The sequence below is a fragment of the Panthera onca genome, chromosome F2, assembly GCF_046562875.1.
Source record: "Panthera onca isolate mPanOnc1 chromosome F2, mPanOnc1 haplotype 2, whole genome shotgun sequence".
Taxonomy (NCBI): Eukaryota; Metazoa; Chordata; class Mammalia; order Carnivora; family Felidae; genus Panthera; species Panthera onca.
Window position 1 is genome coordinate 4,224,532 of NC_138356.1, and position 14,914 is coordinate 4,239,445.

Below are 14,914 nucleotides of genomic sequence, written 5' to 3' on the forward strand. Positions count from 1 at the left end.
TATGTATTATGATAATGAACACAAGGAATGCCATGGGCATAGGAAGAATCCAAATGAGATTTAAAGAGTTGCGCAGAGAACAGGATCCTTTAGCTAATTTTTACAGACAAGCTGTACTTACCTAGATGCAAAAGAAGAAAGGCAGTTTTAGGAAGCAAGAAGACAAGTATATGTGAAGCACAGAGGAGTGAAAGCACGAGGCTCTTCTCCAGAACAGAAGTAGTTGGACAGAGGCGTAAGTGCCTGCAGAAGTCTAGAAACTCAGCAAGGATGTTTGAACTTTATCCTGAAAGTAATCAGGACACATTATAAGATTTAAAGAAATGGAAATCCTTAGTGAAATGTTTATTTTAGAAACATTCTTCTGGTAGCAATGTGAACAAAAGACTGGAAGTTAGCTGGAGAGAGAGAGATAGGAACTAAAGCAGAGGTTTCCAATTCAGGGGAATATCTGGCGATCGGTGAAGATACATTTGTTTGTCACAGCTGGGGGAGGTGCTCCTTCAGGCATCCAATGGGAAGGGACCAGGGATGTCACTCCAAGTCCTCAACACAGGACGGCCCCCACGACATTACCTGGCCCTTCCTGTCAACATTGCCGAGGTTGCAAAACGCTGAGCTGGAGACTGGTTTGGTTTTTATATTATTTTTTTACAATGTTATATTAGTTTCAGGTGCACAGTATAGTGATATAAACCTGGTGTTCTGTTGTTGTTGTTTAGGCAGGCTTCATGCCCATCGGGTAAAGCCCAAAGTGGGGCTCGAACTCATGACCCTGAAATAGATAAAGAAACGAGCTGAGGTCGAGAGTCAGATGCTTAACCAACTGAGCCGCCCAGGTGCCCCAAGCCTGGTTTGCTTTTTAAGCAGGAACAGTGGTGGTGACTTTGGGTGCTGTATGGAGCAGAGACTGAAGGACTGGAGAGTGGAAGAGACACTCCAGAGCCCGGGGAGAACAAAATGGTGGGAAGCAATTACAAGGGTGCCAGAGGAGAGGAGGAAAGAACTAAAAGAAACAAGTTAAGGAAGACCCTGCAGAGGACGGAAGGGACTGGATGGTACCAATGCACAATTGGAAGGCGTCACTTTAAACAGGAGCTGAGAGAGTGACCCAGTGAACCAGGCTGGCACCAATTCATGACAGGATCCTGGTAGCCAGGAAAGCGAGGGAGACGTCTCTGAAATTTTGCCCTCAATTTTCTCCTTAACGTAAAAGGCAAGATCAACTCTGAAATGTCACAGAAATATACGAAATAAAGACAGAGGAGCACATTTTGAGTTGTCACTACAGCAAGCAAGGTTAAGTTCAGTACGGTTTTATCGTCACTGCTAGAGCTGGTGTTGAAATTTGATTTTTCAATGACATTTGAGCCCGTTGGTAACTCCCTCCTCCTCAGTGTACTTTCCACACTGGTGCCTCTTCTGCCAGAAGGGTCGCTCTTTCTCGATCCCTTTGCTGTTTCCTTCTCTCTTACCCAGCCTCCTGTGCGGGAGGCACAGGGCTCAGTCCCCAGGCTTCCCACTTTGCATCCACACTCAGTGCCAGCCAGTCCTGTGGCTGTGAACATTTTCTGCAGAACAGTGACACCCCAGCCGCACGGGAAGTCCAGACCACTCTCTCCCACTCCTGACTCCAAGTCTCATTTGGCTGTCCAGTAGAGTTCTGACACTTACGTGCAAGTCTGCAACCCTGATTATCCCTCCATAACCGCCCCCCCCCCCCCACGGCCTCCTCCCTCCCAGCTGATGGCACTTCCTTCTTGTTGCTTGAGCCAAAAAATCTTGACAGCATCCTTGCCTTCTTTCTTCCTCCAATGTCCTACATCCAAGGGGTTACTTCCATAGACCCAGAATGCGCACCCATGTAAAACCTATACTGCTACAGAGGGCGGCAGGGGCACCACCTCCTCTGGCCTGGTTTATACCAAGGGCCTCGCGACTACTCCCCTGCCCACCCACACCCCCCCCCCCACCCCCGGCCACAGTCTGTTGTTAACAGAGAGCTCAGAAGAAGGCAGGAAAAGGCAGAAGTCAGTCATCATTTTAAAACGTGTCGGACGAATCCCGCCACGTCTTTCTTCCAACCCCTGCAGGGTTCTTGCAGAACAAAAAGCAAATCGTTCACCATACAAAGCAAATCCGCTCCTGTGATCTGCCGCGTCCCATGCTGACGGAGCCTGTGTCTCTGCTCCAGCCACATCCCTCTCCAGTTGAAGTCTTGGCTCTCATGCACCTGCTGAGTGAGGCCCCCTCTGACCCTTCCTGTTTCAGACTGCAGCCACATTCCCACGTCCCTGGCACTCCTAAGCACGCACCCTTTAAAATTGTTGCCATAGACTTACGTGATTCTATATGTTATTTATTATTGTGACTGCGTGTCTCTCCTGATAGGCTGTCTTCCCTGATAGATGTGTGCTTGTTTGAGTTACTAATCAAAAGGGTCAAGGGTAGGGAATTGATATCATCAGTGCTGTGATTTAGTGGCACGCTCTGGCCAAAGGCAATACAAGGGAACAGAATAAGAGGAAACCTGAGGCTCCCAGAGTGGTGTGGAAATGAAGAAATGAGCGTCTGGGACGAACTTGAGCAAGTGTAACGTGATGCGGGGAAAACCCGAGAGAAAACCCACCAGTCACCACAGGCCTTGCACGGGGACAGTGTGGTGCGATGAAAGACCGCAGGCTTTGGGCACAGGAGGCTGTAGTCACCTCCCTACGTGACCCCTTACTTTGTGACGTTGGGAAAATCACTAGCCTCCTCGTGACATGGAACAAATGACGCCTTGTTTCAAGGTGGCTGAGAACTGCAGTTCATATATAAAAATCACCTAACATTTCCTGGAATGTGGCAGATATCCATGGCATTTGATTGGAATATAGGGCAAAGGAGGCAGAGAAAATCCATAAGGTTTAGAACTTTAGACAGGGGCTTGGCATAGGGACTTTTTGGCCAAGGCCTACCACCCGTACTCCTGTCCTTCATACAACAGACATGACCAAGAGCCTATTGAGAAGCAGTTATTTGTATGTATATGTATATGTATATGTACATGTATATATGTATACATGTACACATGTACATGTATATATATATATGTATATGTATATGTACAAATATGTATGTATTGTTATATGTAGTCAACATTCTGTGACTCCCAGAGTTCTTTTGAAAAACTAGAATGGACAACTTGGTTTAGTGCTGAGGCCAAAGCAGGGCCTCCAACTGCCTGCTTCCAAATCAAAATCACAGGGTCCTCCTTCTCAAGCTCATCTTCAGAGATATCCCTAGGACTGGAGACCACTCTCCAAGGCCACTTCGCGACCGGGTTGCAGGCTAGCTGTAAAGAGAACAGAAAGAGCTGGGCTGGCCTGGCCATCACCACGGGTCATCACAGAGCAACTCTAAATTGCCAGCCCATGAAATTTGTTCTTCCTTTTTCTGTGGGGAGAGTGCAAGGGAAAGGAGAGGAACGCCCATAGTGGAGCAGGCAACACTCCCCTGTCAAGGATACAATACGCTTGAGAAGAAATGTTGGAGAAACACGAGAAGGGGAAAAAGTAAATGTCCCCTTCCCCAGCATACAGCATTTGTCATATTTCTTCCAAGCTCTGAACTCCAATGTCCCGTTACCTCACTAAGTTACTTGCTAAAATACTTACTTGAATTTAAACCCAAGGTAATAAGGACATGACCTCACATTTCCTTCATGTGCCATAATTTTATGGCATGGTCACAGTGGACAATATTCATCAGGTCAGATGGCTCCTTCTAAGATCATTTCCATAAAATCCCCTGAATGGGGTATTGCACACACTTCACACATCTACTAAAACTTTGAAAGCGGAAAAAGTATAGAGTATTTCAGATAAAAGCAGCATACTGGAGAAATTTCAGAGCTCATGCTGTGAAGAAAAGAAAGCAACAAAGTTAGAGGAAAGAAATAGGCTAAAGAGAAGTGCAAAGACTAAACCACCTGACCGTGAAGACAGAGGCAGAAATAAACTTGACAGAACATGTGCCATGGGACTTCTAAGGAAGACGGCATAGACAGGGGTCACTGGAAGGACCAAAACCACAAGGGAGGATATATTCCAGTACGTGCTTGTCCAGGCCGTTAAAGTGTAGATTTGTTTGTGAGAGTAGCATGTAAGAAGGAAGAGAGGTAGGACTAATTCTAAGGAGAAAAGGAACATCTTGGGAGGGTTTGTGCTTACACGACCTCACACATGACCCACCTTTCCCTCAGCCTCCAGAGTTTTCACACAAATGAAATCAATTTTCATGGAAGCATGAGGCATCTGGGACTTGTTCCAACATGGTGAACTGTAGCTAGCGGGGTGTTAAGGACCTGGATGCAAGAAGGAGATTAACAGGTGAGAGGTGAGGTAAAAGAGAGATTAATGCAGGCTAAAGCCCGACGTGGGATCCCAGCCAAGTGAGGCTGTGTGCCTCCAGACTGGTTCTTGGCTTTAAGGGTCAGATTAGTTGAAAAGACTCTGAAGATGGCAAGCAGTGAGGAAGCGCAAGAGGCCAGCCAGTCTTTGATTTGCTAGAGCCTGGGCCATCTGCCTTCTTCCTGGGTAGAAATCGCCTCAGAAACTGAGCCGGGATGGGCAAAGAATCAGAAAAGTCCTTAGTTCTGTTTGGGAGAGAGAATTTCCTCTACTCTTCAACGTCCTTCTAACTGGTCCTTCTAAGAATCAAATTAGCATGAGACGGATTAACAGGAGACAATCAAATTTAATAGCACGTGTGTGGGGAAGCCACACAGACATGGAAATTCCCAAGACAGACAACCCGATGCTTATGGGAGCTAGGGGGAGGGGAGGGGTCTGAGGATACCAAGGGGAGAAAGGCCACCAGCCAGAAGGCAAAAGGAGGCATTTGAAAAAACAAAGCGTGTCCTATTATATAGATAAGTTTCTTGGGTAAAGAGGAGTCTCTGTCAATAGTCCTCTTCCCGGTACAGGCAGGCAGTTGAGGGTGAGGTAAAGAGCTTCTGAATCCGCTGGGTTTGGAGTGCTTTTAACTCAAAATAGTCTTCAGGCCAAAGTGGCCCATCTTAGGGCAGCCTGCCTATAGTTCACCCAGCAGCATGACCTTACTGGCTGCTTGGCAGTAAGCATGGCATGGCATTTGACTACTATGTCAATAACAAAACTCTTCCAAAAGAAGCAGAAGGAAGCTATAATAAAAGTTACTCAAAAGCCAGTAAAGGTCATTACATGCAGTATGTTTCAAAATTTCCTATAAATGCATCTGTTCACAAACATTTGAGACAACAACATTTTTACTTGAATGCATATACGCCCGTTGCCTTTTGTTTTAAATTGGCTGCAGAAGCTCACATTCACTTTTTATTTATTTTATTTAAAAAAAATTTTTTTTTAACGTTTATTTATTTCTGAGACAGAGAGAGACAGAGCATGAACGGGGGAGGGGCAGAGAGAGAGGGAGACACAGAATCAGAAGCAGGCTCCAGGCTCTGAGCAGTCAGCCCAGAGCCCAACGTGGGGCTCGAACTCACGGACCACGAGATCGTGACCTGAGCCGAAGTCGGACGCTTAACCGACTGATCTACCCAGGCGCCCCTCAAATTCACTTTTTAAAGGCAAACCTTATAAAAGTTAGACTTAAGTTGGCTCCACAACATTCTTATCAACTTTAAAATTCCCTAATTCTCTAAATGTTCTAGGCTGGAATGCACTCTCAGTGGAACCCATAAATCCAATTTCCAGACATGGTTGATTGCCACCTGGGGATTTACACCTCAGAGAGAACTAGAAAGGTCATCGACCAAAGCTTCCCATAAATGAATATTGTTTTCTCTGTGCCCACAGCTATGGTTTTATTTTATATGTTATTTCTGGATTTAAGCCATATACGGATTACAGAAGGCTTGTCAAGCGTGAATAGACCAGTTTACAGTAATTGAAGAACACAGAGCTGTTTTTCTCACTGAGGAAGTTGGTTGCTGCGAAGTCATGGGTATATTAGCATTGCACAAAGAATACATTGCTTCTATCTTGGTTGGAAGTGTAAGAAAGAAATGCATAGTAGATAAGCTTTTAACATACAAAAGGTAATGTGATAGGAAAAGGTATGAAGAGAAAATCATAATGATAGTTGTATGAAATAGTTAATGAATAGAATTGCAAAGAAGACTCAATTGTTCAATTGGCAAATGTGACATATTTCCAGAGTATAGTCCTCGTTCCTTTTTAAAGCCATTAATTTCATATTTTGTACAAAGTGTCAGATTTCTACACATGTAAGGAACATCACTGGATGAACATTTCCAAATGCAAACTTGAGACCCTAATAAGGAGATTGAGTACTATGTTGTGAAACTTCACATGACGTGGTCAGTGAAGCATTTATGGTATTTTGTAATACACCAATCTTCTAGGTTGTACCTTCCAACAGTACAATCTAAATTGTTTCTCATACACAGGACTGATAAAGGAAGATAACGTAAATCAACCTGGGTTGTTAGACCTCCAAAGATGCAATAATTCAAACAAACGACACCGCCTTATATGTGTCCATTGTCCACATAGGCTGTGTCAGCCCAAGCTGAGCCCTGGCAGCTGTGTAAGACCCTCCACGTCTCTGTGGAGAACCTGAAAACCTAATAAGTACAGTCCTTGGAAAATGGAGAAAAATCATATCTCCACACTGATCTCAACCATTGCCCATTTTTTTGCTTTAAGTCATTGCTACTATGCAAAATTCCTCTTTTATAGCATACACTTTACAGAAGCATGCTTTGAGAAACACGGATCTGAGGCACTGTGTGTGACATTAGCTAAATAGACAAATACATGGCAAAAAAAATAAAGAAAATCTTTAGACCTGAAGTCACGTTAGCTGATGAAAGTGCTAGACTTCACTGTGCAGGGATTTTAGAACATCAGTGTTGAAGAAGCACAGCCTGATCCCAGGTGAAGAGAGAAGGTGGTAGAGCTTCCAATGAAAAGCTTGCAGATATGGAAACATTTTTGTCATTGAGCTGCAGAATTCTAAAGGGCACAGTGGGAGAGAGTTTTGATGGAGATCAAAGAGGGAAGATCATCCAGAGAGATCGAGGTTTCCCTAGTGAGAATTAAAACCATAAGAGGACAGCCTAGCTAGAGCGTTATACTATGACATTCTGGATCAGAGAGGCAATACTGAGAGGTCGAGACCAGAGTGGAGACAATCTACCTTCAATTTCCATCTAACACTGCTTTTGCTGACCAATCCTTTCGGGTCTCTGGCCGGCCTCTCCTTACTTATCTTCCTTACTGGTAAATCTGAAGTCCTTTCTTTCTCTTATTTCGCTTTTCTCATCTATCTATACCCACTCCCTAAATTATCTTGTCCAATGCCATGGATTATAATATTTATGCTCTGAAAACTCCTTGTAATAAAAGCTAGGTCACCAGCCCAAGCACTCTTCTTTCCGCCTGCATCAGAGAAGCTGGTCCGCTTTCTCTGACCTCCTGGATCTTCTGGAATGGAGACACCAGCCCATTATGCCCTCAAAACTGCAAGAAATCCTGAAAGAAGCTTTGGAAATGGTCTCTTACTTACAGGTTCGCAGGGATTCCTTCCTGTACTTCACCACTGGTGATGAGACTATCACAACACAGTTCTTTCCAGAAAAGGCTTCTTCAAAAATCTTTCTCATAACTTCCAACTCCTAAATCTTTTATTCCTAATGTGGGTGAATGTTCCTTATTGCCTTTGAAATGTGTGCACTTGGGCTGGCACCTCGCTTGGGAGTATTTCTCAACTGGAAAGGATTTTAAAATCCTTTACCTATGTGTTTGTTTTTGCCTGGTTCTCCAACTGAGATATTGGCACCATGAGGCCAGGACTTTGTTGCTGCTCATTGCTGTATTCCCCAGAGAAACACAGTGTGGTAGGTCTCAGGACAGTGTTTGGCGTACCGTAAGTACTTGGTGTTGGTTGAGTGGCTGGATGTTCTTTCAACGTCTTGGCGAGTCATCTCAGGACCAGGCTAAGACTAAATGTAACTGCTTTGCTGGGTTGTGGTGGTGAAATCACCTCCGGGAACAACCCGTACCTCAGCCCCACCACCTTGTCTTTCTCTAGGCTTCTGTCTTGCCTCAGGAGAGACCCCTACAGAGGCTCCCATCTGCGCTCCCAGTCTCATTCTTCCCTGCTTCAATCCTTTCTCCACAGACCTAAGATAAAATTCACATACAACATTCTCCACAGCATGGTGCTAGCCCAGAGTTTCTTTTTTTCTTTTAAGTTTATTTATTGAGAGAGAGAGAGTGTGTGTGTGAACAGGGGAGGGGAGACAGAGGGAGAGAGAGAGGATTCCAAGCAAGCTCTGCACTGTCAGTGCAGAGTCCAATGCGGGGCTCGAACTCCTGAACCGTGAGATCATGACCTGAGCTGAAGTCAAGAGTCAGACGTAACCAACTGAGCCATCCAGGCGCCCCTAGCCCAGCGTTTCTGAAGCTCAGTCTGCAGACAAGTTCTTGAGGCTCTGCACTATGAGAGCTGGATAACACAACTCTTAGCTACATTTTCGAAATGGCCTCAGCCTCTGACCCCTTCAACCTTCCTATTTAATCTACCAGACTTACCTACCAGACTAATCTCTGCCATGATTTTCCTCATGTTACCACCTGTGTGAAGCGCCTTGCCACTTCTTGCCTCGAACATTTCTACACAGCCTTTCAGACCCCATTAAAACCATGATTTCTGTAGACTTTTCCCCACTTACCCAGGCATAATCTATGTTTCTATTCAATCATTGGTGTGCATTCAAAACCCATTTATTGGGCACTAGCTGAATGCCTGATACGCAGCTGGGAGGTGGAAATTCACAAATAAAGGAGCTATGCTTCCGTCCTTTAGGGGCTTATAATCTGGTGCTGAAAAAAATACCGTGAATTTTAAAACATAGTGAGGGGAGGATCACTGGAGATATGGGATTATGGAGCAACTGATGAGGGATGGGAATTATAGAATATTTTGCAGAGTCTAAAATGTTTAATGTTTTGAAAGACTGTAATGAATGTGTCTCTAGGTAAATACACCGACATGGGGAAAAGAACATTCCAGGTAAGGGACACATGTCCATCAATTCAGACTGCATTCAAGGAATTGCAAGCTGCAGATAAAGCCAAAGCATGGAGAAGAGGGTGAGGAAAATGGTGTTCTGAACACATACCAGTGATTCTGGAAAGCTGACTCAGAAATTGAATGCCCAGCGTCAATGTTCTCATGACACATCCATTAAACATTTATCCAATTGCATACTAAATGTTTTGTTACATTTTGATCTTCCCCGTCTGTGACTAAAGTCCTTCGGAGCCATGAGGAAAACGTCAGTCTTCACGTTTATTTTGTTCCTCTTTCCCCTCTCTGTGAATTTAGAACAGGGTTTAGGTATAGTACAGCCCTCAGTATAATCTGTGTGATTTCTGGCACATAACCCAAACTCCCTGAGATCTAGCGTCCCTATTTGCCATGAGAGAAAATAACAATATTTTGGAGCTTTGGCAAGGGTGAATAAAGCATTATTCACATATATATATTACATATATAGTACATACATATAGAGAGAGACATATAAACATAGTACACACACTGACACTGAATAACTGTGACTGTCTTGATATCATATTTCTATTAGTTCTTCCCTCTTTCCTTACTTCAAATTTTATGAAATTTTAAAGTGCTCACCTGGTTCAATTTTTATACTCATCAAGATATATAACAGTTTTGGAAACCCTCTCAGCAACTTTTTAAACCACTTGGATGTAAAACTTCAATTTAGAATCATCACCGAGGGATAATAAGAAGTAGTCTTTTCAATAATGAAACAATTGGAAGAATATTGATTCAGCTTCAGGTAGATCTTCTTTATGTTTCTGACTCAGAAAAAAATATTATTACAGCTTTCTGTGAAACAAAACTCTGCAATTCTACAAAGCAAATTCCATATTTATAAAACTCCATCTGAGATGACTAACACAATCACAGTTCCATCAAAGAATCAACTTCATGTAAAACGTGCAAGGTATGAAGTAGATAAGTGATTATGAAACACTGCACAGCCATTTTTGATTAGAAATGTAAACTCGACTCTAGAAAGAAGTTAATTTTCACTTGGCCCATTGAGCAGATACACTGGTATTTAAATCTGAGTCTCTGTGAGAATCTTGGCTTTAGCAGACAGAAATTACATTCTTTCCAAGAATATACTTTCATTTCTATTTCCCATTTAAGGTAAAAGGACTGATAGTCAGAAAATCCACTAGGATAAATAATTAAAATTTTTTTCATGGCTCGTCATCTTACTTTAAATTGACATCCATGCCAGTATATTTCTACGTAAAATTGGTTTTAAAATATTAGCCTTCCTTAGAGTGTACAGTATTATTCTCATTTCCCAGAATGAGATGAGAAATACAAAGAAATGATATAACGAGGCTGAAGTCACACAATCATCTTTATTCTTGTCATTGGTTATATCATAAGTCACTCTTCGGTACTAACACGTTGCCAGGGTTGATTTAGCTGTTTCATCACACTAGAAATAGATTGTGCTGTACAGATTAGGCTGTATAAATTATGTATCAAATGGACACTCAGGGCGCTGAAAGAGTTAAAATATCTCTAAGGCCCTATTTCAGCAGGAAAACCCGCGCAGAAAAGAATTAGAAGCTATCAAGGCCATAGAGCTTGATGCCCTCCAGTCCTATTTATCATATATTCTGATTATCAAAAAGGTCTTAACTACTCAGCTTTCATTTTGTTTTCGTGTATTTTGTCCTCTTCCTTCTTTGAAGAAAAAAAATGCAAAAGTAAATAGAATGGTATTAGGTGATCATTTCAATTTACTGTAACCTTTCATTACTAATTCTCAACCCTGGTGGAACACTAGCATTGCTAGGGAAACTTTTTTTTTTTAATGTGGATGTGAATCACCCACTCTGAGAGATCCTGACTTAATTGGGGTGGACGAGGCACAGTCACTGTTATTTTTCACAAATTCTCCAGCTTATTCTTATCAGAAGCTGTAGTGGAGAACCATTGACGTGCACCAATAAAATATGATCCTGTATTTTAGCTGCAATTTGCTGACATATATTAAAGTATGTTATGAAGCAAATGTTAATTTAATTACATAATTGCACAAAGTGCTTTTATTGTCAACAAGTTTAAAACCAACTACGTGTGTGTGTGTGTGTGTGTGTGTGTGTGTGTCATATTGCTTAGAGAACTAAAATGGTCAGTTAATAAAACTCTTCTCTATCCATTTGAGATTTAACTCTGTCACACTCCTGGTTTCTAAGACTAGGTCTGGCCTCTTAGCCAGAGCAGAAGATTTGTTCAAACCCACGAACTATGAGATCGTGACCTGAGCTGAAGTCAGATGCTTAACCGAATGAGCTACCCAGGTGCCCCCAGACAAGTTTCTTCACAGTGCTGTCCCTTGACTTCACAGTAAGTGCAAAATAAAACTCATCACACTTGCTTTTTTTTTTTAATGTTTATTTATTTTTGAGAGAGAGAGAGGGGGTGGGGAGGGGCAGAGAGAGAGAGGGAGACACAGGATCCGAAGCAGGCTCCAGGTTCTGAGCTGTCAGCACAGAGCCCGACACGGGGCTCAAACCCACAAACCATGAGATCATGCCCTGAGCTGAAGTCAGATGCTTACCCGACTAAGCCACCCAGGCGCCCCTTAATCACAGTCGCTTTGTACGGCACATCAAAGATGAGTGATAGTATTGTTATATGTATAATTGCTCTTTAAATGTTTTTTCCAGGGACAGTTTTACATGGATTTGTTTTTTTCCTCACTGGTGACAGGCTTTCAACTAGCTTCAGAGGAAAAAACTGAGATTAATTGCAGTCTAGTACATTGTAACTGTTGCTTCCAGTTTAAGAAGATCAGCATCTAATCAATAATATATTAATGACTATATGTTTTGAGCCCTTGTAAATTAACAGCTAGCGGCAAAGAGCTCTTTTTATTCTCCACTCTATGCCTTTATAGTTGGGTGCTAAATCAAAAGAAACATAATTTGGGTTTTGATTAATGTTGGCTTTAACAGATTGTTTCTGTTTAGTGTAGTTAGTTCCTTAATTTATTGTCATATAATGGCAAGGCTGTATCCCCAACAAACCTCTGTAAGGCTACAGATATGTTTCTTTTTTTTTTAATTTTTAAAATGTTTTATTTATTTTTGAGAGAGAGAGCCAGCAGGGGAAGGACAGAGAGAGTGGCAGACACAGAAGCTGAAGCAGGCTCCAGGCTGTCAGTACAGAGCCCGACGTGGGGCTCAAACTCACGAACTGTGAGATCGTGACCTGAGCTGAAGTCAGATGCTTAACTGACTGAGCCACCCAGGTGCCCCCAGACAAGTTTCTTCACAGTGCTATCCCTTGACTTCACAGTCAGTTATCTTGTTTTGCTTTTATCATAGGCTTCTTTAACATGTTACTCTTTTTGAAGCACAGATAAGAAATAATGGTCAACTCCCATATCAAATGAACAAGGGCTTCTGTAGGGTTTGGTAACCCAACAGGTGGATGCCCACCTTGAAATTTAATTGGCATAGGAGTGCTCCTGGAACTCCATCTGGGCGCGTAGTGCTTACAGCGTGTCAGAGACCATCAGAGTCCCTATTCTCAATGAGTGCACACTGCTTGTGGATATCCAGACCTAAGCTTGGGCAACAACCACCGCATAAGGCAGCATAGAATGCCTTCTAAAGTGTGGGATACAGCTGAGTGCTTGGGTTGGTTGCAGGTGACAGAGATCACTATGGATTTAAGCTGTCAGGAACATGTTAAAATAACCTTCATTCATATCTGGAGGGGCTCTTATAGAGAGAGGAACAAGAGAAAAAGGCCAGTGATGGGAAAGCAACATAAATCATAGCAGAAAAAACGTTAACCTCGGTAAAGGACTATATGCAGTATGGAAGTAAGAGATGACTGACAGGTTAGATTACACAGTACCTTGAGAACGAGAGAGGAGAGAATCTGGTTTCACCCCTGCAGGTGGCATGGGGCAATTATGTATTAATGAGATAGAAAGTGGCTGAAGATGAATCGGACAGAGATACAAAGGATGAACTAGATAGGAGAAATAACGATGGCAAAAAATAACCCGGTAGGTGCCAATTGCAAGTAACACATAATGAAGACGGGAGCACATGGGGGAAGGAGGAGTGAGGAGGAAGAAAAGAATTAAAGGACAATATAAAAGATATTTTATAAAAAGATATTTTATAAAAGATATTTCGCATCTTTTATACAAGGTGACTCCGGAATTTTAGTAGGAGACATTTTTATAAACAGAAATGGAATCTTTGGAATAAGAAGCTGGGTGGGCCCGTAGGAAAGTATAAATATTGATATATGATTTGACTGTTCTTATCTGGAGTGGATGAAAAGAAATACAAGCAAAAAGTCATTGGTAATTTAATCCTGAGATTTTAGGAGAAACCAAGCAAGATATAAAAATCTAGACTGAATCTGTAGAATGAAGGCGAACATAAAAGCGATATCTGAGTCCAAGAGCAATGAAAAATGCTTTGAAGACACAGGGATGAAAAGCACAGCATAGGGAATATAGTCAATGGTATTGCAATAGCATTGTGTGGTGACAGAGGGTAGCTATACTTGGAGTCAGCCTAGGGTAATGTATAGAGTTGCTGAATCATTATGTTGTACACTTGAAACAAATGTAGCATTGTGTGTCAGCTGTACCTCAATAAAAAAGTTAAAAAAATTATTTGAAGAAATGGAGAAAAAGAGTAAGAAAGAAGAGGAGGAGGAGGAGAAGTTGTTAATCATACAGAAGAGCTTAAGCTACCATGACAATACGCAGCAGGTCTCTGAGTAAGTTCATTAAGAAATGCAGATCAAGAGATTACTAGCACAAAAAGTAATAGCTGGGAAAGTACCTAAGGGGTCAACCCCCTCAAGGAGAAAATAGTAATGGAAGACTTGGGAATGCAAAATGAATAGACATTTTTCCAAAGAAGACATACAAATAGCCAACCAGTATGTGAAAAGGTGCTCAAGGCCATTAATCATCAGGAAAAAGCAAGTCAAAACCACAATGAGGTATCACCTCATACCTAGTAGCATGGCTGCTATCAAAAGCCAAAACAAACAAAGAAACAAACAAAACCAAATGTTGGTGAAGATGTGGCGAAAGGGGAACTTTGTGCGCTGCTGGTGCGAACGTAAATTAGTACAGATATTATGGAACACGCTATGGAGGTTCCTCAAGAAACGAAAACTAGAAATACCATATGATCCAGCAATTCCACTTCTGGGTGTATATCCGAAGGAAATGAAATCACTGTCTCTAAGAGATATTTGCACTCCCATGTTCATTGCAGCATTATTTATGATAGCAAAGTATGGAAGCAATCTAAGTGTCTAACAACAGATGAATGAATAAGGAAAACGTAGTGTATACAGACAACTGAATAATATTCAGTCTTAAAAAAGAAGTTAGTCCTGCCATTTGCCACAACATGGATGAACCTACACAACATTATGTTAAGTGAAATAAGCGAGACACAGAAAGACAACTATTGCATGAACTCACTTATATGTAGACTCAAAAAAATAAAAAAAAAGTTGAACTCACGGTTACAGAGAGTAGAACGGTGATTACCAGAGGCTGGAGAGGAAAGGGGAGTTATTGATTAAAGCTATGATTCATTTCTAGAGACCTAATGCATAGCATGATGACTACATTTAATTATAATGTATCGTATACCTGAAATTTGCTTAGACAGTATATCTCAAGTATTCTCAACACACACACACACACACACACACACACACACACACACACACACAATAGTAACTGTGGGAGGCGATGAATATGTTAATTGGTTTGATTGTGGTAAACATT

At 42.1% G+C, this 14,914-nt stretch overlaps 1 protein-coding gene and 1 long non-coding RNA gene across 5 annotated transcripts in view; both read right to left on the reverse strand.

Moving 5' to 3' along the window:
• PXDNL (peroxidasin like) overlaps positions 1-14,914 on the reverse strand; it is a 419,548-nt gene that overhangs the window by 142,197 nt on the left and 262,437 nt on the right. The gene's annotated exons all lie outside the window — the stretch shown is intronic.
• LOC144615102 (uncharacterized) lies at positions 8,282-9,904 on the reverse strand. The gene is made up of 3 exons (XR_013553529.2): positions 9,709-9,904; positions 9,194-9,387; positions 8,282-8,894 (listed from the first exon to the last, which is right to left on the reverse strand). It is a non-coding gene; the product is annotated as an uncharacterized LOC144615102 (long non-coding RNA).